General features: G+C 39.2%; 1 long non-coding RNA gene across 1 annotated transcript in view; it reads left to right on the top strand.

Moving 5' to 3' along the window:
* Positions 1–24,905, top strand: part of LOC116285181 (uncharacterized) — a 25,584-nt gene extending 679 nt beyond the window's left edge. Inside the window, exons 2-3 of the long non-coding RNA XR_012063402.1 lie at positions 22,528–22,582; positions 24,321–24,905. This is a non-coding gene — a long non-coding RNA (uncharacterized lncRNA). The remainder of the gene's footprint in view (positions 1–22,527; positions 22,583–24,320) is intronic.
* The last annotated feature ends 160 nt before the right edge of the window (positions 24,906–25,065 follow it).

Raw genomic sequence — 25,065 nt, forward strand, 5'->3', positions numbered from 1 at the left:
AGAAAGTCACCATCCTGCGGAGTATGCATGGGGCGGGGGAGGGGGGTGCGCGCGGTGAACGGGGTGGACAGGGAGAAAGATGAGAAAACAAACCAAGCGCTGGAAAGCTGAATGCTAGGGTGGTGGATTTAAAGAGGAAGGTTTTTTAGAAAACCTCAAGTTTATGCCAGTGATTTACGAGGCTGGCCACCCTTAAGATCACGCGGGGAGTGTTTTTAAAATCCACATGTTTAAACTACATCTACAGACAACTTAAATTAGGATCTCTGGAGATGGGACCACACATCAGGATTGTTTAAAAGGCACCAGGTAATTCTGCTTTGCAGCCAGGTTGAGAACCAGAGATCTACGTGGTGCTGGCCAGAGTAGAGACCCAGCCAACTCAGCACCACCTCTGTTAAAAACACAAAAGAACATTGATGAAAAGGCCAGTTTCTCACTTTCGTGGAGAGTAACCCCAAGAACATGTTTCCCTTGAGTAATTCACCTGCTCCAGTTAGCAGAGTCCTAGCCTAGGTTTCCCATCCCCTCAATCACTTCACCAGACTAAGTGAAATTCCTGACTTGGGATTCTGCCTTGATCCGCGGACCGTCTGTAGGGTCCGTGCCTCCTATCCTGATTTCCTTCCTAAATGCTTTCTGATCACTCTTTATTGGTTATTATGAGCTTTATAAGGAGGCAAACAGCAGTTTCGACAATAGTGGCTTCTCTGACTTGTGTCTACTGAGCTGAACCTGGTGCCCTCAACGCCAGATTCCAGGAAGGGAACTCCTATAGGCTTTCACTGAAACCTATCAGTATTCAAACAATCTAGAGTTTAGAAGTCGGGGGTGCGTGGGGGATGCTTTTAAAATCCTCTCATGTGATCCTCATCTTTGATATTAAAATATCTTATTTTTACTCCCATATTTGACATAAAATCACCAAGTATATCAGGGCCCAGCAGTGTTTTAGAAGTAAAACCAGATCTCCATGTATTCTTCCAAAGAGCCTCTCATGACCTTAACCACCACTCCCTTCTGCCACACCAGTAGAGGCAGGAAGTCTTCATTCCTGCTTGAACTCATAGAATTGGTATGAAGGGCAAGGTGGCATCATGGGACATAGTTGGTCAAGGCCAGTTATGTAGCTGTTAGAAGAGTTAACTATGAGCCCTGTTAGACCTAACTGTTTATTAAGTGAATATAATAACCTTTTACCCAGAAAAAAACATGAGTCCTGCAAATGCCAGAAAATATTATAATTAGCTACACTAATTCCCTAAGCATTTAGTACTTAGTTCATAGTACATTTTTCAAGGAACTTTTATGAGAAATAACTGGGTGGACTCTTTAGTGAGATGTTAGTAATACTTCTCTCAGCATTTCAACATTCTCCTCAGAATGTTGAAAAAAGGAAGAAAAAGGGGAAAAAGAAATCTGGTAACAATTTACTCAACTTAGAAAAAGGATCTATGATTAAAAAAAAACAATTATGCATTATCAACAAGAAGTAAGTGAATTTGTAATTTACTGAAGACTATTTTAAATAATGGCCTCAATTTGTTGCATTCTAGTCACTTCATATATATGATATACCATTTCTCCAACACAACTTCATAGAGATAACTGTCCACATTTTACAGATGAGGAAACAAGCTGAGAAGGTATTCAATTTGCCCAAATCTGTGCAGCTAATAAGTGATCGGAACCAGAATTTCTGGTTCCCAAGCTTATGTACTTATATATCCTGCTCTGCCACACTGCATTCTTTTTGTTGAAACCATTCAGCAAAGATTTCTTCTGCGTGGAGGATACTGAATTAGGCATTTTGGGGGAAGGTGATTTGGGACTCTCAGTTGAGTCTGGAGTCAACATTGGACCTGAGTCTTCATACTTGATCTACCAAGAGCCAGCTATGTGTTCCCAGGGTCTCATTCACTCACTGATTAAGAGAGAACTTGAGACTAGAATAGTCCCTATAGAACTATCCAATTCCAAAAATGTTTATATAACAAGGTTTAAAAACATTTGAAAATATAGAAAGTAGGTCTATGATTTTGGCAGAGGTTAAGAAACACGGCTCAGCCGTGTCCCAGGAACCATCCCATGACTACATCAAAGACTTTGAATAAATCAGAGCACACTCCGAGCACACTAAGAAAGTACTAACACTTGTGTTCAAGAATCTATAGCCTAAGAGGGAGGTTTTACGTGATAAATGCTAGGAATCAATGTGATGCAGGGTTCAGAAAAGAGAAAGGAACACGGCAGTCGGAGTGGAGGAGTCTAACAGCCTAGTGATTCGGCCAAAGATGACAGATGAGTATCGACGCAATAGGGAAAAAATATGAAAAGAGGTAAGAATGGTATGAGCAAAGTTTGGGGTCAGTGAAAGCCCAGTTGATTCTAAGAACAGTAAGGAGCTGAGTTTAGGAAGAGCAGGAGTAACTGAATTGGAGCAATAAAAGAAGAGGCTGAAGATAGTCTGGCAACAGACTTGAGGATCTTTAAACACAGGCTTCTGCATTTTACGATCTGCAGAAGCATTGGACGACTGACTGGAAGATTGTTGAAGTTGTTAATCAGGGAAGTACAAGGTTAGTTTGGGAGGAGTGTGTCAGATGTTGCCATGGGAGTGACTGAGCAAAGACTAGATTTAGCTGACGATGCAATAGTCCAGTCATTTAAGATTAAAGGGCAGAAATGTCTTTAATTTGAGTTTTAAAATTAATAAATCAGAGGAGAGGGGATAGCTCAGTGGTAGAATGTGTGCTTAGCATGCACGAGGTCCTGGGTCCCAGTACTTCCATTAAATAAATAAATAAATAAACAAACAAACCTAATTACCTCCTCACCCCCCCAAAAAATTTTTTTAATAAAATTAATAAATCTATATTTAGGAAGCAATCTTGTTACTCTAAGAAACCCCTGCCACAATGACTAAAGCCTTGTGAGTTTCTATGTTCATTCTGACCAGACAAGTTTCAAAGGAAGAACTCATAGAATTTGGTGACTGACAGATAAGGAAAAGGAAAAAAGCGTTAAAGCTGAGTCAGAGGTTTGGTGCCTGTGAGACTGGGGGTCCTATTTGAAAGAATGATCTGTTCTGAAAAAGAAGACACTAATGTACTCATCTACAAAACAGAAACAGACTGGCAGACACAGTAAACAATTTTATGGTTAATGGGGTAAAGGGGGTGGGAAGGGATTAAATTTTGGAGCTTGAGATTTACAAATATTAACTACTATATATAAAAAATAGATTAAAAAACAAATTTCTTCTGTATAGCACAGGGAACTACATTCAATATTGTGTAGTACCTTTAATGGAAAAGAATATGAAAATGAATATATGTATATGTATGTATGATTGGGACATTATGCTGTACACAGAAATTGACACACTGTAACTGACTATACTTCAATTAAAAAAATATTTTTTCCCAAAAAAAAACATTATCTATTCCAAAGTCAAGAGGCAATTTAGGGAAGAAATAACAAATTTGGCTGCACACTTGTGGAATTTAAAAATGCCTTGGCAAGGTGTCTACATGGAGATGGACAGCATGAGATGAAAGTGTAGGAAAGATGGAGCTGGAGTGTGAGTGAGACATGGCTGAAGGCAAGGCAACCAAGGGAGAGAGTGTCAACAGAAATTCAGAGAGGCCCAAGGAGTGAGCCTTGCCTCCCACTCCACCCCCTACCCCCACACACACTCAAGTGCAAATAATAAAGGGGAAGGAGAGAGCAGTGGAAAAAGAAGAGAATAATGCAATTTCCTAGAGCCTAGGTACACAAAACTGTGAACCAAACATCACCCTAGTTGTCAGTGAGATAAGTGAGTCAGTGTTTAAGGAAGTAAAGTAACCACACACACACACACACACACCACACACACACACCCCGTTACTCGGTTTGTGAGGGATGGAGCTGGGGCTTGGGATCTTAACCCCTATGTCACAGTGCTCAGCCATCACTTCCTCCAGGAAGGCATCCTGCTTCCAACATCAGACCCAGTACCTTCCTCTACGCTACCAAAGTACCCCACGTGTCTGTCAGTTCCTCAGTTCTAAGAAACCAGTCTATTTCACATTTGCATTCATAACTCAGCCTCAAATTATCCCCAATTAATCGTAAAATGGCCAAGGAAAAACACTTTTTTTGAGGTATGTTGTCAGGCAGCTGCAATCAAGGGCAGCTGTGCTTCGCAGATCAGTAAAGTATGTGTTTTAAAAATGAATGAAAACAAGGACACAGACTCCTGTTTCTTATAAGGGAAGTTTATTCTCCAGGAATTCGCTAATCAGGGTAGCAGTGTGCAATATCACATTATTTTTTTTCCCACTGGGTAGAGGTTGAACAGGACCCAGAAAACTGGCCTCATGCCTTGTGACGTTTTCATCTGCACAATGGCATCCTGCCCTGCCTCTGGCTTCCCTGTGTGTGTGAGGAAAGGCTCGGAAGTGTGATGGAAGTGTGATGCTTGACTCGCATAAGCGGATGTTTCTTTGCCAAGCCATGGTTTTCTGAGACAGCAGTGAATTTTTGCCAAAGTGGAGGTGGTACAGTGGAGGAGGCGGCAAACTTTGGGGTGCGCACGCACGTGCGTGCATGTGTTTGAATGTATCTGTATGCGAGTGAGTGTAGGTATGTGTAGTAATGTGTATGTGGCTGGGTGTCTGAGTATATGTCGGGGTATGTGTATATGTGTGTGAGTATATGTGGATGTGTATCCATGTGTGTGGATGTGAGTGTGTGATGGGAGACAACATAGCACAAAGACCAAGTAGGCCGGTTTGGGAGTCATACTGACTTAGTCTCAAATACTGACTCTGTAGCTCCCTTACTGTGTGTGTGGCCTGGTACCCAACCACTCTGTGCCACAGATCCCTTATTTATAACTCAGGTTTGGTAATGTTGCCTACTTCATAGGGCTTTTGTGAAGGATAAATGAGATGACGTATGTAAAGTATTTGATACATTGCTTGGCCCACAGTAAATACTCAGTAAATATTAGCAACTATAGATGGTGATGACAGACAGGAATGAAGACAGACAGGAATGAACACTTCATATACCAGGACTTGCCCACTTTTCATGCAATCTATAAAAAGAGTATGTGATGGCATAGAATCTAAAAAAATCTATAATTTGTACCTCTTGGGGAGTGATGGAAATGTTAGCTATCTTGACTGTGGTAATGGATTCATTGGCGTATACATCTATCAAAATTCATCAAACTATGTATCTGAAATATGTATAGTTTATTGTACAGAAATTATACTGCAATAAAGTTGTTTAAGAAAATTTAATTTAATTTAATTTAATTTAAATGTAAATTAAAAAGACTTCACATCATGAAAAAATAAAAATAATTTAAAAATTTAAAAATCTATAAAAGAAATATAAAATTAAAAATTTCCAAAGGAGATTCTAATAGTGTTGAGATCATTCAGTTACTCTCCTTATTCTGTCCCCACCCAGATGAATTTGTTCTTTGGAAAACATTAGTCATTTACAAAAATTCAGACTTGTTTAAACATTGTCCTTCTTTCTCTAACTCCCCTGTAGTCCCATCTGCATTTTGTTTGCCTTGATTTATGATCTTGCGAATTAAAAAGCAGAATTGCAATCTGAGCTCATTAGAATTGCACAAGGGTGAGGGGAGAAGGAAGAAATTTGCATTTAAGGATCACATAGAATGTGCTACTCTTAGTCTGAGGTTTAACCTCGCTGCTTAACCATCACAGCAATGCCATGGGTACATTAGTATTATGTGATAAAACACAGTTTCAGAAGAGAAAATGATAGGACACAGATGGCAAAGCCAAGGTTTGAACCCAAGTCTAACTAGCTTTAAAATTAGGCTCTTTTCGCTACATAGGCTACTTTATATTTGTTGGGACATGAAGTTAACTGTTCCTTGATATTTCTCAGGATTCACCTGTGGGTAAATATTTTCCTACAGCTCTTGTTTTTGTTGTCAAATTAAAGCCAATGACCTCTGTGAGGAGCATTTCCCTGGGATAAACTGCACTTTCTCATATAAAGCCAAAAAGTCTGCTGTAAAGAAGGCAATTTATCTTAAACAAGCAAAAACTGTAATTGCTGTGGAAAATGCCGCTCTTTTCTCAAGGTCTCCATCTGTTACCACCTCCTCTAAGATGCCTGTGATAGCCTTTCTTTCCTCCTCCCTCACACCAATCCTTGTGTTTCAAAGCACTTGGCCTCTCCTCTCTGGTACATTCTTAGTTCATTCTGCCACATCTGGGCTGGTTGAAGGGCAAGTCTAAGTGCAGGGAGGGTTGAACTCAGTGAGGGCAAATATAAGGTCTAATTTATCTTTGTATCTTTTTATCCCTAGTGCAATTCCATGCGCAGAGTAGGCACTGAATAAATGGCTGTTAAACTGTATTTACCAGTCTATCTTCTTGATGAGCCTGGAATTTATTGGCTTGTTTGATAAATATTTGTTTAATAATTATTAAGATGAGGGCTGAAAGCATTCTTTCAACCTTTGGCCATTTCTCTCTCATAATTCATAGTTTAGGTCAATCTTCCCTCACTGCTATATCCGATTGGAAAGAATTTTCCAGGATATAAGACCTATTTAAGATGATTTTGAGTTTATTTGAGACGTATATGGAAGTGAGCTCATTTTTATATTTAATCACCTTTCTCTCTACTTCAAACTTGTTTTATCTCAAAGAATGGTACCATTATCCATCCAGACCTAGGCATCTCCCCATATATTGCTTCCATTCCTTGAAGACATTTTACAAAAAAAAAAAAAAAACATATTGAATGGCCAAAGCAAGCACAGGGGGAAAAAATAATTCGACATCATTATTCATCAGGGAAATGAAAATCAAAAACAATAAAATACTACTAAGCACCCACTGGAGTGACTAAAGTTTAAAAAGACCTTAAAAATCCAGGCATCAGTGAGGATATAGAACACTTGGAATTCTCATACCTTGCTAGTGAGAATGTAAAATATCATAGCTGCTTTGGGAAACACTTTGGTTACATCTTATAAAGCTTAACAGATACGTTATGACCCAACAATTCCATTTCTAAGTATTGACCCAGGGGAAATAAAAACATATTTGCAAATGACTTGCACGCAGCTGTTCACAGCAGCTTTACTCATAATAGCCACAACTGGAAAGAGTTCAAATGTCCATCAACAGCTGAATGGGTAAACGAAGTACAGTGCTTCCATATGTTGGAACTTCTGGATGGCTACTCAGTACTGGTAAGGAACGTTTTAGTGATACAAACACCAATATGAGTGAAATGCAAAACCTTGCTAAGCAAGAGAAGCTAGACACGTAAGAGTACATACTCTATGGTTCTATTTATGTGATGTTCTAGAACATACAAAACCAGTTTACAGTGATAGAAGTCAACTTAGTGGCTCCCTACAATGAGCACTGGAAATGGTCTGATTACAAAAGGGCAAGAAGGAACTTATGAGAGCAACAGAAATCCTCTATGTATCGACTGGGGGTGGGGGGTGGTTACATGTGTATGCATTGGTCAGCACTCATCAAACTGAATACTTTAAATGTTTCCATTTGGGTAATGTTAAGTGGCACCTCGATAAAGGTGATTAAAAACCATAAAATGAGATCAAAGTTTTCAGTTCTGGAGTTGGTGGACTTGAGCAACAAAGAACCAAGTAAGTTATAACATCAAGGATAGCACAATCAAATATACCCATTCCCTTTTTCCTCCTTAAGTTAGAAGATTGGCTTTAATGAAGTGGTGTTAACTTTGCTTGTGAAATCACCTTAGCCTGTAAGGAACAACAGTACTGGGCTTTGCTGACTGAGTTACTATACATATAAGAAAGTTGACAACATGACAAAAACATTTATAAGCAGGCTGGATCAATCTTTTGATTTGGATAGGATAACCCAGGTTGTTCACTATATTCTGAGAGGCACAGGGTCAAATCAGAGGGCTCACCATTACCAGAACATCCGTGGGAACTTCCAGTGTGACCTCCCATCGAATGACAATCAAGGAGATTCCAACATTCACACAGTTTTGATCCCAGTTTGTTCTCACTTCTCCATCTCAGGAGCTGGTAATGTGTTCTAGGGCTAGTGAGGAGGGTTTCAGGCTCCCATGTTCAGTGATTCCCCACTAAATCGTGTGCCAGAATAACGTGGAGGTGATGTGATGACAGCAACAATTTAGGTGCAGGGAGGATCTTCTTGCCTCTGGGGTGTTTTTCACTGATATCTCATTAGTCCTCCATCCATCTCATGAAGTAGGTGTTATGATCATCCTCTAAGTGGATTTCAAGGATTACCTAACTAGTCCAGAGTCATACAGTTGGTAATGGTCAGGGCAAGACTTGAACTCAATCATCTGAGGGCAGGTTTTGTGCTTAGTGCATCACACCTCTAACACCTCACAACGTAAGGTACCGCGGGATGAAACAACGGCCCCTCCAGGCGCCGCGTTTTTAAGGGGTGCTGTGTATTTGGTCTGCTCACCCCAAGCACCGTAGTTTTCACTGTGTCGGTGGGTACTAACTGACTCAGATATTTTTTCCACAACCTACTGTTTCTATGAATTCAGGATTTTAAACCACAACCTGATGAATTAAAAGAATAATTATACCTATACTTAAGAATATACTGTGTTCATTTTCCCAGTTAACTTAAATGTAAATGCATGTAAATAAATGTAAAATGCTCTATAAAAACACACAAGTAGAGATATAGCTAGAGTGCACTTCTGCTGTTAATTGTCAAGCCGTTGTGCCTCCTTGGATGTTTCCTCTGCTAAGACTTTTTCCCATGTGTCATTATCAGTTGACCTTCCTTCAGGGGCAGCAACGTGGTTAAAATAAACAGTCATTTTGTTGTCTCACTAAGATTTGCAGTTTAACTGTTTCCTCCCCACCAAAATAGAAATTATGTTTAAACTGATTTCTAATTTCATACTCTCTCGTTTTTTCCTAAAGATTTTTATCTGGAAAAATAGCCTAAGGTTTTTCACAATTCAGCAAAAAGACTTTAAGCAAAAAGTTATCACAATTACATTAAAAAAAAAATTAGAAAGTACTTAAATATCCAACTATATTTGGTTAACTAACTTTTAGTACATACACCTACATTCCTGAATGTTGTATAATTATTAAGAAGTATACATACAAATAAATTTGTAACAAAATATGAAATGTTTTATTAAAATGTTTTTCAAACAAGATGAAAATTATAAATTCTATACATAATATGATCATCAACTTGACTAGGTGTCAACATGGAAACAAAGTTATATATAAAAGAGACTGAAAAATAAAATAAAATAAAAAGGAGACTGAAAAAAATAAACCAAAATGTTGACTAAAATTTTATCTGTAGGGTAAGCTTACTGATTTTTTTCTTCTTTCTATTTCAATTTATTTCCTATATGAGCATATATTACTATTAATTCTAGAAATATTTACTTTCATTTTGAAAGAAATCCTATCAGCTGATTCAAAATCATAATTGCTTAGTATTTGTTCCGGGTTGTAATTTATTTGAGTCCAGTGATTTGAAGGTATACTACTTGAACTTCTTGCAGTTTAATTACATTTTAATCATATCTGTTCCATCCTTTCTGGTTTGAAAATTTTTCTCCTTGGTAGAGAAGACAAAAGCCAACATTTTTTTTTTCATAAGTCTTAGTTCTTCCCATCCAAAATCCAGCCCTTTCTTTCCACTTTCACTAACCCCAGTCTGCTGGGAAACCCTTACCAGACTTTCACAATCAGCCCTTAGCTTTTCTTCCCACCTCCTCTGCTCCTGGCAAGTGATTACCCATATTATGTCCAGATTAAGCTCTCAAATGATCAACAATTACTTCCCATTTCCACCAGATAAAATCCAGTCTTTTGGGCCTCCCCTCAAGGCCTTTTGTCGTTTGATATTAACCCTTCCTGCCTTGTTCTTGTTGCAGCAAAGTGTGTTACAGCTCAGTGTTACAGCTCAGTGTTATACCTCAGTTGTGACAGCAACCTGGATCCAGGCGAGATTTGTCATTTGATATTAACCCTTCCTGCCTTGTTCTTGTTGCAGCAAAGTGTGTTACAGCTCAGTGTTACAGCTCAGTGTTATACCTCAGTTGTGACAGCAACCTGGATCCAGGCGAGAGACCAAGCAGCACTACGGGGGATGGAGAACTCAGGTTTATTATGCCAGCGGGCCCAGAGGAGTTAACACTCCAAGCTCTAGACCCCATCTATAGGTTTACATAGCCTTTTATAGGCTACCAGTCTAGACTTTGCAACATTTTGTAACATCGTATGCAAATAAGGTATAATAAAGGTGACTGATTAGGAACAAGCTTTATAGAAATGGACCAATCAGGAGTTAGCTCAGGGAACCAATAGACCCTTAGGGGTAAGTTCCACTTTCCTAGAAGTAAGCCGTTTCAGAGTTTAAAAAGTGAGATAATGCCACTGGGCCAGGGAAGCAGATGGTGACCGCAGGAGAGTAGTGGCCCTGCCTGGGCGTCCTGCCAGTCTTTTTTCATGGGACTTCCTACCTCACTCTCACTGGTCTCCTATGGATGAATAAAACTTGCTACAACCGAGTTAAATCACCTTCTTTGCTGACTTCTGGCACAGTTTCCCACGTCCGGTCTTGACTCACTCACAAGGAATGCCCTTCCTGCCCAGCTTGGTCCAAGTAGGTTCTTCCTTGATCATCAGCCTGCCAGGTTCTCACTCTCTCCTGAGTCCTAGTAATACATTTATTTTCCCTAAAGTAAACTTGCATCCCTTTGTGACATCTCTTCTAGCATTATGCTGAACTCTTTTCAGTCTTACTAGGACATTTAGCTCTGTTTGTTTTTCTCAACCAGATCATAAAACAGTTTGACAAAGTGGATACCAGCACAGACTCTCAAGCCTTGTGCTCGGTTGGGTTTGAATCCTCGCTTCATCTCTTATGAGCGCCATGACCTGGACAAGTCACTTCATTTTACTGGGCCTCAGTTTCCTCTTCTGGAAAATAGAGGTAACAATAGTATCTAGGTAATAGAAAAGAACAAATCTGACCTCATATTAGATCTGTTTCTTTTGCTTTAGCCCTGTGCCCTGTTTTATAGGCTTAGTCTTGCCAGCTCTTCACCTTTTACAAAAGAATGTTGCCTTTAGCCTGAAAAATACAGAAGAGCCTATTCTCAAAGCTCTAACCTTTAAGGATATTAACACTTTTGCACTTATATAAACATAACAAGTTGCAAAACGGAAAATAACATTTGTTTTGTTGGAAGTTTACAGGGGCACCATGATCTGACCCACATGAACAGCTACAAGAACAAAGAATTCCTACAGCCAGAAGTTTGCAACAACCAACCACAACCCTTCCCCTTTTTAGTATAAAAGGAGCCTGAATTCTGACTTGAGTAAGATGTTTCTCTAGGACATTAGTCTGCCGTCTTCTCAGTCTACTGGCTTTCCGAAGAAAGTCACTGTTCCTTGCCCTAACACCTCATCTCCCGATTTACTGGCCTGTCATGCGGCGAGCAGAACGAGTTTGGACTCGGTAACATCTATCTTACAGTGAGATAATTCAAAATACTTGACATAATGCTTGGTGTTCACTTTACACCAATTACATATTAGCTGCCATGGCAGTTATTATTTTAGTGTAAGAATTATGTTTCATATTTCTGTATATCTCCCACAGCTCTTAGTAAAGTTTGTTTTACTAGGGAACAATGAGTAAAGATTTGTATATTTGTTCATTATTTTGTTAAGGAGACTGCCTTTATATTACAAAGTGGTAAATCTTAGGAATTTATTAATACTCTACAATGTAGCAACACTATATTGTGTGTTGTATGTACATTTTTTTATTTTTTACTAAATATTCACAATACATCTTTTTTCCTACACAGCTTTATACGTGATTTTTAAATTTGAATTTAGGCTATATGTGTGTGTGCGCAATTTAAAAAGCCAAATAGTACTTTTTAAGGACATGAAGCAGCAATACTTTGACCCAGTATCCCCCGAAAAGGTAGCATTTTCCAACATTTTTAACTCTATCTTCAGGTATATAGTTCCATGTCTCTATTCTTCATGTTGAACTATTTATCAATTTTAGACCTTATTTGTTGACTTCCTATGATGGAAGATCAGAATTTAACTGTCTTACACCCTCACCTCCCACACATACTTCCCCTTCTCTCCCCCTCATGCTTTCAATATAGTTCCATTACCATTTTTACTTAAATTAGTATTCATTAAAATGTATATATATTAGTAGAGCATAAATATTAACAGATTAGCATGTAGTGTATTATTATTAAATTTCTTTTTTTTGCACTAATTTTTAAAGATTTCTTTCCACTGATAAATGCCTCATTCTACTGCTTTCTCCACTTTTCTATGTACATTTCAGTAACTTTACACGGAACTGTAAAATCCCCTGAAATACGCTCAGACATTAAATAAACTATGAGTTCCATTTTGTTCCTTCTTTTTGGAGTACAAACTTGTGTAGTCTTTCATTATCTTCTACAAATCTGCACTTCTGCCATCTTGGGACTTCCTTTTACCCTGATTCTGAGAATTAACTTTGCCTCTTTTGTTATTATTGTTACTGGATCTCCTGCTTCTGGCACCTTTGTCTTCCTCGTCATGTGTTTCTCCTCATTTTGGTAGCTTCCTGAAAAGGGTGAGAGGCGTGGGAAGTAATTTTCTCACTTGAAAATTTTTTTAATATTTGAAAACTCTTGGCTTACACACAAAGTTAATGGAAAGTTTGTCTAGACTTCTGTTGTTGTGGTTGTTAGAGAATCTAAGCTGAAATTCCTTTTCTTAGAATTTTGAAGGCATTTCTTTATTGTCATCTGCTTCCAGGATTACTACCTTCTAGAATTTGGATGTCATTCTGACTCCAAATTCTTTCTGTTTGACCCAGTTTTCTCCTCTAGAAGGTTACAGTTTCTTCTCTTTGACCTTGGAACTCTGACATTTTATCACAACATGCCTTGTATTAGGCTATTAGTCTTTTTTCATTCACTGTGTGGACAAGTCAGTCTAGAAATTCATGTCCTCCAGTTTTAGGAAGGCTTTTCCTATTATTCTTTTGTTATTTTTCTTCTATATTCTCTTTCTTGAACTCCTAGTTAGACCACTAGCCCTAGGATTCCTACTGGTTCTCTAACTTTGTATTTTTTTTTTTGCTATCTTTTATCACTTTGTCTTTTTGTTATAGTTCCTTAAAGATTTGCTCAATTTTATTATGCATTCCTCCTATTAAACTTTTATTATTGCTATGATCTTTTTAATTGCCATCAGTCCCTATGTTCTGAATATCTTTTTTGCTTTTATTAGCATCCTTTTCTCATTTCATACATATATAGTAGTTTGTTTTATAGTTGATGATATTAATTATGCAGGTTTATTTTTTCTACTTTTGTTTTTGGTGGTGGGAATTTCTTCTGCTGTTCGCATTGTCTGTGTGTGTCTTCTGAGTTTTGTTGTTTTGGTTTTGGTTTTGGTTTTTTGTCTGTATTTTTTTCTTTTTTTTTAGTTTTGGCTTTTTTTTCATGCTGGAGGCCTTTCTCAACTGTCTTATGGTTTATAACTTTCCTTTATAATTTAAGAGTAAGGCTTCAAAAAAGCTGCTCTGTGTGTATGTGTTGGTCCAGGCTGATTTCCTGGTCGGCTTGACTGTAGGGTCATTGGGTTGGAAACTTATCAGTGTAGGAAGTAGCTCCGTATGTTATTGTCTGAAAATATTTTCTCTTAGATTCATTTGTTTCTCTAGGAAGAAATCCTCCAAAGCCCCTGGGATGGGGCAGAGGTTTAAGCCTCACTACCAACATCCTGTGTTCTTAATATTTTTCTTTCCCACCCTTCTTCTTTCACTTTCTGGTATCTTTGAGTCAAACATTACTATGGCTTGATTTTTCAACTTAATACCCACTGCCTTCTGCCGGGATGGTCACCTGGATGCTCTGGATATGAGAAGGATCTTTGAGGTCTATATACTTCATGTAAATTTTCAATCCATTCTCCTGTTTTCCGTCCATACCTTCAGTCCTCCATCTTCAGAGGCTCTTGGTGCCTCCAGTGTTTCAGCTTTTGTGAGGTTCTTCAGCATATAGACGGGCTTCTCCCTCCACAGACAGGTTTCAGCTTCCTACTCTCTGTTAAGTCAGGAACCATTCAAACACCTGTGTGTCTCTCCTTACCCTTCATCTTTCTCTTGTGTTCTTCTACCTTTTAGAAAATGTCTCTCCTATCACTTCAGTGGCATTATGGGAAAGAGTAGAAATCAACATGAATATGCATTTCATCATCATTTTAAACCAGAAGTCACTGTGTGTGTATATGAATTTTTTTTAAGCTTGAGTATTTCATGTGATGTTGTTATCACCTAAAGGACAGAGACTTCTTTATCAGCCAACATTCATTTAGCATCTGGATAGGACCGGAAAAAATTGACTATATCAATGAAAAACAGAGAACAGAGTGCAGAAGTTGAAAAGTCTTCTTTGTTCTTAAGATAGAAACATCCAGCAAGTAAGGCAAACTGTGGATTAGCTCTTTCCTTTTAAGTGACTTAGAGAGTAGGCTCTTCTTATCCAAAATATTTCCTAAAATGCCCCAAAGTGTATCAACACCTGTCCCCTGAAAAGCCAATGAACTTGTGAGTTACAGAAGAAAATCTGGTCTACTCACGTTTCTTAATAAAATCATTCACAAAATGCTAATTCAAAATCCAAGATCTAATGGAAGTTACAGTATTTCAGATAGCAGACAGAGCTAATTTTTTTTCATGAATTTAGCAACTGTTTATCATGTGCCCCCATATTGTGTGAGGAACTAGGCTCATTGGCCATTTGACACAAGTACCTCCCATGGATAAAGGAATATGCATGTTGACCCATGGGGAGCCTTCCTCTCTAAAGCACCAGATCCAGAAAGGCTGCCAAGGATCACAGGTGCTCAGTCTGTGCACAGAGCACTAATGTTTTTACTTCTAGTTGAAGTACTGTTTGACAAACACAATTTTCATCACTTCAAATATGGGACAAGCCTAAGTTTCCAAAAGAAGCTGACAAGTTGAGAATTTTTCTGTGATGATAGCAACATGTACTTTAGAGACCAATCAGGTTCTTTGAGAGATGTCGGTGGTTTTAATCCAGGAGCTGAAATGTCATGGCTTTCTCTTCCTCATTGACTAAGACCAAAATGTGACAAAGAAATGTAAATAGTTTTCGTGTGGATGACGCAGTTTGAAATCAATTTAGCCATTATCTTTATTTCTTCATTCCAAACCCACATCCAACTGACCATTTCTAGAAGACGTGATTCCCTCAAAGTCCTACCAAGTATGGGCAGCAGCTTTAGTCTGGCAATGTTCACATTGAAGAACATCTAAATATTGGTGGTGCTTCCAAAGGAAGCCTTTTCTGCTGTGAAGGACCCACAATGTCCAGTATATTTTCACGATGAGCAGATATAATGTGCAGAGATTACAAACTGGTAGATAGCCTTGCACACTGGACCCGGAACATGGTGTGCATCATTTGTCTAGGCTCCCAACCTCTACTCGGACCCTGGACCCCAACCTGCCTCTCCTACGTTAGGACATTCTTCCAGTAATTGCCTCCCCTCTCACCTGCATCATCGGTTTTTTCTCAGTTGGATCTTCCTTGCAAACATACACACATACTATAATTTCTCTGATCTTCAAAAAAACACCAAAAGTCCTCTCTTGACCCACTTCTCCTTTCAGCCACTGCATCATTTTTATTTCCCTTAAAATTCTTCAAAGATATTTACAAATACTTCCTGGGTCTAATTTCTCTCCTCCGTCTTGAAACCGTTCCAATCAAGAGTTCACCCATCCCCCCATCACGCTACTAAAACTGCGCTTAATCCAGGTCATTAGTGATCCTCACATTGCTACATGGTCATTTCTTGGGATTGGCAACTGCATGGGAGCAAGTTGACCACTTCCTTCTTCTTAAAGCACCTTATTCTCTTGGATGCCACGTTGTCCTGGTTTTTCTTCTATTTTGCTGGTTGGCTTTGCTGGCTCCTCTTCATTTCCCCAAATTCTAAAAAACAGTGCTTCAGTGCTCAGTCCTTTGACCTTTTCCTTTCTCTATCAACACTTACTTCCCTGATAACATCTTGTCTAAAAGGACGCTATGAACTCATCTACAAAACAGAAACAGATTCACAGACATAGTAAATTATCTTATGGTTACCGGGGAAAGGGGGTGGGATAGGATAAATTTGGGAGTTTGAAATTTACAAATGTTGGCCACTATATATAAAAATAGATTTTTAAAAAATTTCTTCTGTATAGCACAGAGAAATATGTTCAATATCTGGTAATAACCGTGAAAGAAAAAAATATGAAAATGAATATATGAATGAATGTATACGTATGACTGGGACGTTGTGCTGTACACCAGAAACTGACACATTGTAATTTACTGTACTTCAATAAAAAAATAATAAATTTTTAAAAATTAAAAAATTAGCACTATGACTCCTGAAACCATATGTCCAGTCTGAATTACTCCCCTGAATTGTAAACACATATACCCAATTGGCCAATTGACAAGCCCACTTGGAGATCTAATGGGCATTATTTCAAGTCTACCAGGTAAAAAATACTGAGCTGCTATATTTCACCCCACCCCTAACATCACAGTCTTCTCCATCTTCGTTAATGACAACCACATCCTTCCAGATCAGGCCAAAAATCCTGGGACTCTTATTTGACACTTCACTTTCTCTCTTACCCTACATGGAATCTATCAGCAAATTCTGTCATCTCTGCTTCCAAAATACATTCCAAATCTGACTCCATCTCCCCACCTCCACTCTTTCCAGTCTTGTCCAAGCAGCTTCCTCTTTAGCTTGGGTTACTTTAGCTTCCTCTCAGGTCTCCTTCTCCTGACTCCGTAGAAGTGTTCTCTCAACATAGCAAGCACAGAGTCACCGGGCTCAGACGCACCAGTGGCTTCCTGTCTCCCCCAGGATAACAGCCCAGACCTCACGATAGCTGATCAGACTCCACAGGATCCTGTTCTTTCTTACTTCTCCGATCTCATCTGCTCAGACTCTTTCTGGATCTCCCTGCTTTGGCTGCATCGGACTCTTTGAGCTCACTCATTTCTTGTGTTTATTGTATGTACCCCCACACTGGAATGCAAATTTCACCCAAGAAAGAGATTTTTGTCTCCTTTATGTACTGCTAAGTCTCCAGGTCCTAGAATAGTGCCTGGCACATAGTGGGTATCTGACATACATTTGTTGAATAAATGAATTCATGCACAGGGTTTTTAAAATCTGAAAATTTCTCATAAAACTTTGTGTTTATAGCTCTCCTTAAAATGTCAGAAGATTGGGCACCATGGGTTCTGTGCCTTCCCAGGCCCACCATCACCTCGAGTGGAGCAGGGGCTTTCCTGCAGCTGGTGGATGCCCTCCAGCCTCCCACTGTCTTTCATCCAGCTATTACGGTGCGTTGTCTGATTCTGCAGCAGCACCCACTTCTATCCCACTTGTGTTGGTAAGAGAACACTTTCTCATTTTCTTTCATTTCAACAAAGATGATTTCAAACTAGCAGGAAGGAAATTAAAAGAGAAAAAAATTTTCTCGGTGTCTGTTTCACAGATGCTCCAAAATTCATCTCAAGCCTCTCAGGCTGAACATCTGTGTTCTCTGTGTCTGCTTTCTAGGACCTACTTTCATGATCTTGGTGAAACCTAGACACTGACATCTCAGTCACATTTTCAGCCTGAACTCTTCCCGAGTTCCAGACTCAAATAAACAATTACTTTGTACAGAGGCCATTAGCTGGGAGTTCTGAGAGACATCTCAAATCCATCCTATAAAAATGATCTTATCGTCTCCCTCCCTTACTGGCAACTCAAATCTCCTCTCCAGCCAAAACTCCATTTCCTCCGGTGTTTCTAGACATAAATGCCACCATAAGACACCAAGTAAATTTGGGCTGGACTTCTGCAGTCATTCTGGAAGTCCTCTACTTTTCTCTCATTTCCAACCTGACATCTCATTCAGCAAGTCCTGTGAATTCAACCTTCTAAACCTCTCCTATTTTTTTTTCTTTTTTCCTTTACCATACCAATTTCTTCTTTTTTTTTTTTCCTTTGTCATAATCTGTTAAGTGATCTTCTGGCCTCAAGCGAACCCTATTCTCACCCCCGATTCCATTGTCAATCGTGTTGCCAGCATTGCCATCTAAAAAAAAAAAAATTATCTTAAATCCTATATAGCCTTGACTTTCCGTAGAATAGAATCCAACCTCCTGAGCATGGCATTCAAGGCCTCCAGGATCTGCTCCCTCTACACCCTCCCACTGATATCATTTCCTTCCTCTCCCTACACACCCTGTGCTAAAGCCTAGCTGAGCTGTTTGCTCTTTCCTAAGCTCTGTGCTCTTTTCACCTCAGCTGCTAAGCCCTTTACCTGCGATTCTCTTATTTCAGGATGCAGATTAACTACTGTCAGCTTGTGGCCTTCCCACACAGACATTTATAGCACTTTGTGCCACATTCTCTTACAACACTTTACAAAGGTCCGTAGTTACAGTTGACCCTTGAACAACAGAGAGAAATTGGTTCCAGGATCTGCTGAATTTTCCAAAATCTGTGGATACTCAAGTCCCACAGTCCACCCTCTGCATCCATGGTTCTGACTCCTGTATTTGACCATCCACAGATTCAACCATCATGTAATACTTGTAGTATTTATTGAAAAAAAAAAATGCCTGTAAAAGTGAACCCCTGAGGCTCAAACCACTGTTCAAGGGTCAATTGTCTTTTTTTATGCCACTAGACCACAGCCTCTCAAAGTCAAAGATTAAGAATTCGTCACCTTTATGTTTCTAGCAACTAACTTTATGTTTGTCTAGCAGTGGCTGACATAAAAAATATAGTCAATAAATAGGTGAATAAGTGGATAAATAAGTGAAGCTACCAAAGCAGAGATTTAATTCAAATCTCTTTTCTTTCATCAACACTCTTTGTCAAGGGGCTGTGCACACAGTAGGCACCATTTTATGGGCTTATAATAATACGATGTCAGATCACTTAGCTACAAATGAGGGATTAAATATCTCTTAATCTTTCCTAGGAACTGGGGTCTGGGTGTGGTACATTATATGCTTTGTCATGATATGTTACAGGGCTGTGCAAACAAGTAAACCCTTTGACCAGGCACAGAGCAGAGCAGAGCAGTTTTAGGAGAGCATAAAACTAGGATAAACTCAAGGGACAGAAAACATGATGTAAAGAAAATATACCAGCAAGAGAACAAACTACATGCCACATTCAAGATGCTAATTCTTGTTCTATTTAAAATTTTCTAAAAGAGAAAGTTAAAACTACCAAGTCAGCCTTATCAATTCTGTGGTTTCTATGGTAAATAGTATGTTTTTCCACACTGTCAATTTCAGGTTCTTTCTCTTCCAACCTCTCATTAAAGAAAGATTCCCTGCCTCTGTGGAAGGAGCTCCGTAGAGCAATATGATGATTCCACGCCTTCTGCTGGCTGTCAGCTACTGGCCTCTCTTCCCCACTGCCCTTGATTCACTGAAGACCTTGGCATCCTCGTTGTCTTCTTTTCTATCCAACCTCGCCCATATTTCAGGATGATGTCGTATCCATGTTTATCATCCTAAACACTTATTTCCTGAACATAATCATTTCCAATGACTTCCCCACTTCAGCCACCCATTCTCCTAGACACACCCTGAAACTTGTCACCCAGAATTGCTCCAGATCTGAACTTTTTTTTTTTAAGACATCTGACTCTGAGTATAACTAATCAGTTACTCACAAGCCACCATTCTTTGTTCTCCCTGTGGTCTCCAGTTCATAGGCTCCTCTACTTCCTATCGTTTCTCACCTCCTGTCTTTCATCCCTTCCTTTCTGACTGAGATTCTCTGATCCATCATTTCCCCCCTTTTTCTTTCCAGCGCCCTTAACTTTCTTACCCTCCTGTTCTCCCACTGGACCTGCCTGGCCAAACACCAAAGCTGGGTGGACCTCCTTGAAGCCCCTTTCTAAATCTTCAGGTCTTCTACTGGAGAAAATAAGACAGACCAGTGGAAACTAAACCATCTGGACTGGACCTTCAACATTGCCTATGTTTTTCCATCAAATCTCTCTGTCTTTCTCTGTCTCACCTATTTCACACTTTTTCCAGTTTTCTCAAATATCTACCCTTCCCTTCTGCCCAACACATTTCTCTTTACTCTCAATAGAGGATTTTCCCTAATTAGGGAAACACACTTCAAGATTGACGTCACCAGTGTTTTAAGAGAAGAAAGGCTTTGTCTCTTGAGCCTCTAGAAGCTCCTTGACCACAGTCTTCTCCTTCTCATTTCTCCTAACGCTCCAGGAGAAGACCTCCCTTTGCTGCTGATCACCACCTGGAACACGTAGGCACAGCCTCCTCAAAGTTATGTAGATTTCACTGAAGGGGTAAATGTAGGGCAGGCCACACTTTTCTTTCTTTCTTTCTTTTCTTGTTAAATTCTCCATCCATTTATTCTTTGCAACACTATCATGTAAAGCTATCCTGATGCATCAAACTTTTCTGATGAGTTACTGGTAGATCAAGAGATCCTACTGTGTAATGGGAAATTAAAAAGGCAAGCAAATAAAAAACAAAATGATGGCAACCAAAACTCCTGGCTAAACATAATTGTAACCATAGTCCCAGAGAAAACAAGGGAAAAGGTCAAATTATTCACAAGAAGTGCCCCCCTGGACAGACCCCACTGAATGGCATCAGCCCCTGGTCCTGTAGGGCTGTATGTCAGTTTTACCACCTACTTTTGGATTTTGCTCTAGCCATAGGATCACCAGGCTCCAGGAAATGCATGTGTAAATGAAAAGGAGCAACAGTTAGGTCCAGGAGGGAAGAGGCCAAATCTGTCTTGCTTGCTCTTGAAATCTAAGACCTAGCACAAAGCTTGAAAGATAAGATTTCAGTAAATATTTGAGGCACCAGAGGAGAGAAAAGAGGAAGAAGATGTAAATGGAGACCATCTTGATGTTGACTTTGCCTAAGTCATATATTGGGTATTTTTGTATTTTCTTCTGACAAACACTGGCCATCTCTGACTTTATCTCCTTTTCTGTAGTCCCTCATATAGCCCCTTTGGAGTTCAAGTGGGCCTTCTATAATGTCCATTTATTCTTGGACCTGAAATTCTTGGTCTACCTATGACTAACAGAGTAAGTGCAAATCATGTCATGAAGCTAGCATCCTTACAGAGTGCTATATTCTTGACATTTACCCATAAACATTTATTTAATACTGGTTAATACATACTTTAGCAACAGGAGCCAATTTGATGTCAAGTCCCTCATAAATTACATGGGTCACTCCCTCCCTGTTGTCATATATAAACACATCTTCATTAAAGAAGCTTACAATTTTGAGAAGCAGCAATTCTCACCCATCTCCTACCAAGCTAGCGAGGAGGGGAGAGGAGGAGTTGGTAACAGCCTTATAAACAATAAGAGAACCCTAAGCTCTCGAGTCCAGATTGCTTGCTGTAACTGCAAGACCAGAAACTCCCACTGTGGCCTACTAGGACCTGTGCAAAGACAAACAAACAGCTTTTCAGCTCAGAGAAATTAGCTGAGTCCAGCTCTGTAAGAGACAGAGATGCCGAGAATTACTTCCTTTAAAGAAGGATTTCCCTTCAAGACTTTGAGATTCTCAATATCTCTATTTTCTGATTATTTTACTCTCTCATACCTCAGTGTGTCTGAAGTTTGGGGGACACTCCTCCATTTTAAAGACCATTTTTGGCCTCAGTTCCACATGTGGCTCTTTGTATGTTTGCTGTATGTTGTAATAATTGATTTGGCACCATTTCCAGGTAATCAGTCGGGGGGGGCATTTTTTACTTTCATAAATAAATTATGTAACATTTTCATACAATTTGTGCATGCTATTATGAACATATGCTGTTGGATTTATTGGGAAACACACAGATTGTCATAACGTGAATCAAGGAGTTTCTTGGGCCAGCATCTCAGATCTTATACTAGGTTTTACAGTTGTTCAGTTGCTATTAATCTGAACAAGTGATTCCCAACCCAGTACTAGAATCCTTTTTCAATATCCAAACCTGGATGGTTGCATAAATAGTAGCTTTACTTTTCTTAGCCTCTTTGATTGAAAATATATATAGTGATTAAAAAGAAAGCTACCATGAATTTAGAAATACTTTAAAAGTAATTTTAATTTTAGTTTATTAACTAATAGCATGTAATACTTTTTGAATATCAGTTTATTAATTTGTTTTAAAGAAAATGGTTCCACCAAGCCCAAAGATTCACAGACATCCTTAGCCAAGGGTTTAGTTAAAAGAAACCAGATCCCAAGCACGTCTTCCAGGCTTTTAGTTTTTCCACTGTATAGTGTCTGTTATGAGATGTCACATTGCTCTTAACGTTTACATGGATCACCCATCATGTAACATCCCTTCTGGACCAATTTCTATTCTAGGTCCTGGACGAGGGCAGTAGGAACAAGTTCCACACATCAAGGTGCTTATGATATAGTAAGTATGATAAAGTAATGAGCTTTTAAACAATGACTTAACACACCCAAAAGTAATTCTTCGCCTTAAATGCGAATGTAATTTATCCATTTTTAAAAGCTGGTCATGTGTATTTCCCTTTCTCCACATTGCAGAGATGTACTACATACCTCCTTGTTGACAGAATCATTGGATAAAAGCAGTCAGAACCAAATTATAGAATGCTATCATTATTTCAAATTCAGCACCTGCTAAACCTTGCCAGGAATATGTTGGCCTCTGTGGAAGTCTCTGTAACCAGGCAAACATGATATTGCTACGGCATTGTCTCTTGGAACAAAATAATGCCCCAAGGTCTTTGGGGAGTTGAGGCTACTCTGGACCTATAGATCAAATTGGAGTCTAAAGAAGCCAACCAGAAAGTACACCAGAGGGATAGTATATGTTTATATACACATGGACGCACCCACAAATATAAACACTGGGTTCCCACTGTTAGTGTTCTAAATGTGTAACTGGTTCTTTGCTAGGATGCTTATTTTTGTCTTTTGACAGAAGAGTAGAACTTCAACTTAAATATTTATTTTGGAAAACAAGATTGGCTTATTTTAATAACGCAAGCAACTGAAAGGAAAAGAAAACCAAGAGGTGGAAAGATTCATTTATTTGGGCGCGGGGTGGGGGAAAGCTCGAGTGTGGAAGAACCTGAAAGGGGACTGAACAAACATCAATAAGCAGGTTAGGAGGAAGGTGTAATTACAACAGAGTAAAAGCACTTTGATGTCCAAATATGGAAATCGCTTTTCAGACAAGAGTCCACGTGAACACACATTGCCAGAGCCCCTGTATTGAGGTTTGAAGCCTGTGTGAAAATGATGCCAGTAGGAAAGGGAAAAGAACATTTCTGCACAGCTGGAATTTTCATTTTCCTTTGAAGCGAGAGTCTCCTACTTCCTAAGCACTCCTGGCTTAGGTGCAAAGTCCTGGGCTTAGAATCAAGAAATGTGAGTGCTGGTATCAAATCTCATAGCAATGAACAGGCTCACTTTAGGAAAAGCAAAGAATAATAGAATGACAGCCTTGGAAGAGAACTTCAAGTTTTTCTCAATCCATCACTTCACAGTGGCTGAAATGGAGCCAGGACCTGTCTATGCTGCAGTCTTCTGTTCTGTCAAATGCACTTACCGCTTCCCCTGCTTCCATAATAGAATCATAGTGAGGATCAAATGAAATGGGAAGTTTGAGAGTGGCTCATCCGCATCATCTCTTTCTTATCTGGATTCCTATGCTATTTGCTATTAGTTTCGTCATTTTTTTAAGTTTCCTTGACTTGTTAGCTACACTGCATTTGCCTACCTTTGATTTTACCTTGATTTTGAAAGCCAGGACCTATATGTTAAGAATACAGTGTTATTAAGCACATGAAGAGCCAGAATCATATTATTTGTTGACTGTATACTAGCAAATGAAATTCACTATGTGAATTTCACTATGTGAATTCACTATGTGAATAGCACCAGGCCCTGGGCTACTGTGTACAACAGTCCTTAGAAGTGGGTATCATTGATCGTCTTTTCCATCTAAGGAGACCGAAAACCTGAGAAGTTAAGCAGCTTCCCAACAACACACAAATAAGAAGAGGTGGAGGAGGACCAGATTCAAATTTCTCTGGCTCCGAAGCCCTTACTCTTTTCATGCCAACAGGCCTGATTAAGTTTAAAGTCCAACAAAATCATGACAATCACTGCTTTTTCCCCAGGGACCTAAGAGATAAGTGCTGGAAAAATAAGGAGGAAGCAAAAGAAGAAAGATCCTTTTGATGTCATTGAAACCAGTGGTGAGAGAACTGGGAAACTGCCATGGACCCTGTACTTCCAAGAATACTGCCCAGGAAATGTTATTCGTTATCTTCACCCCTTTCCCCAGCCTAGCTCCTGGCCCACCAGATAATCTCCTGCTCTTCTCTTCATATGCAAATGACGCAGAATTGTCTTTAAAAATTAGATTGCTTAAATTTAATCACTGTCCAAGTCTCTTCCATTTTATACTTTCAGGCCCTCTTGCCTCCTCTCTCCCTCTCTGGCGGGGCAGTGCAGTGTGCTCAGACTGGGGCCTGACTCTCAAGATTTGATTCCATAATGAGTGGAAATCTACAAGCCGTGCCCTCAGGGAGCGCTTGAACCCCGCTCTCTGCAGCTTCCACACTTTCAGGAGGCACTGGCCACCAAGGATACCTGGCACTGAAAACAACTGCATTTTTAAATGGCAAATCCTCCAGGAAAAGACTGTGTTTATATCTTTCTCAGATTTTTCTACAATTTTTAACTCCTTTTTTGATGTATTCTCTCCCAAGTTTTTTTCTCTCATATGACTTTTACTTAATATTATATTGTGAACTTTCTTATTGGAATAAAAACTCTTTTAAAGTAGTTACACAATAGTCTATTTTTAACCTGTCAGTAATTTATTAATCATTCTCCTATTGTTGAATGCTTAGCTTATTT

This window comes from Vicugna pacos, chromosome 23 (assembly GCF_048564905.1).
Source record: "Vicugna pacos chromosome 23, VicPac4, whole genome shotgun sequence".
Lineage (NCBI taxonomy): Eukaryota > Metazoa > Chordata > Mammalia > Artiodactyla > Camelidae > Vicugna > Vicugna pacos.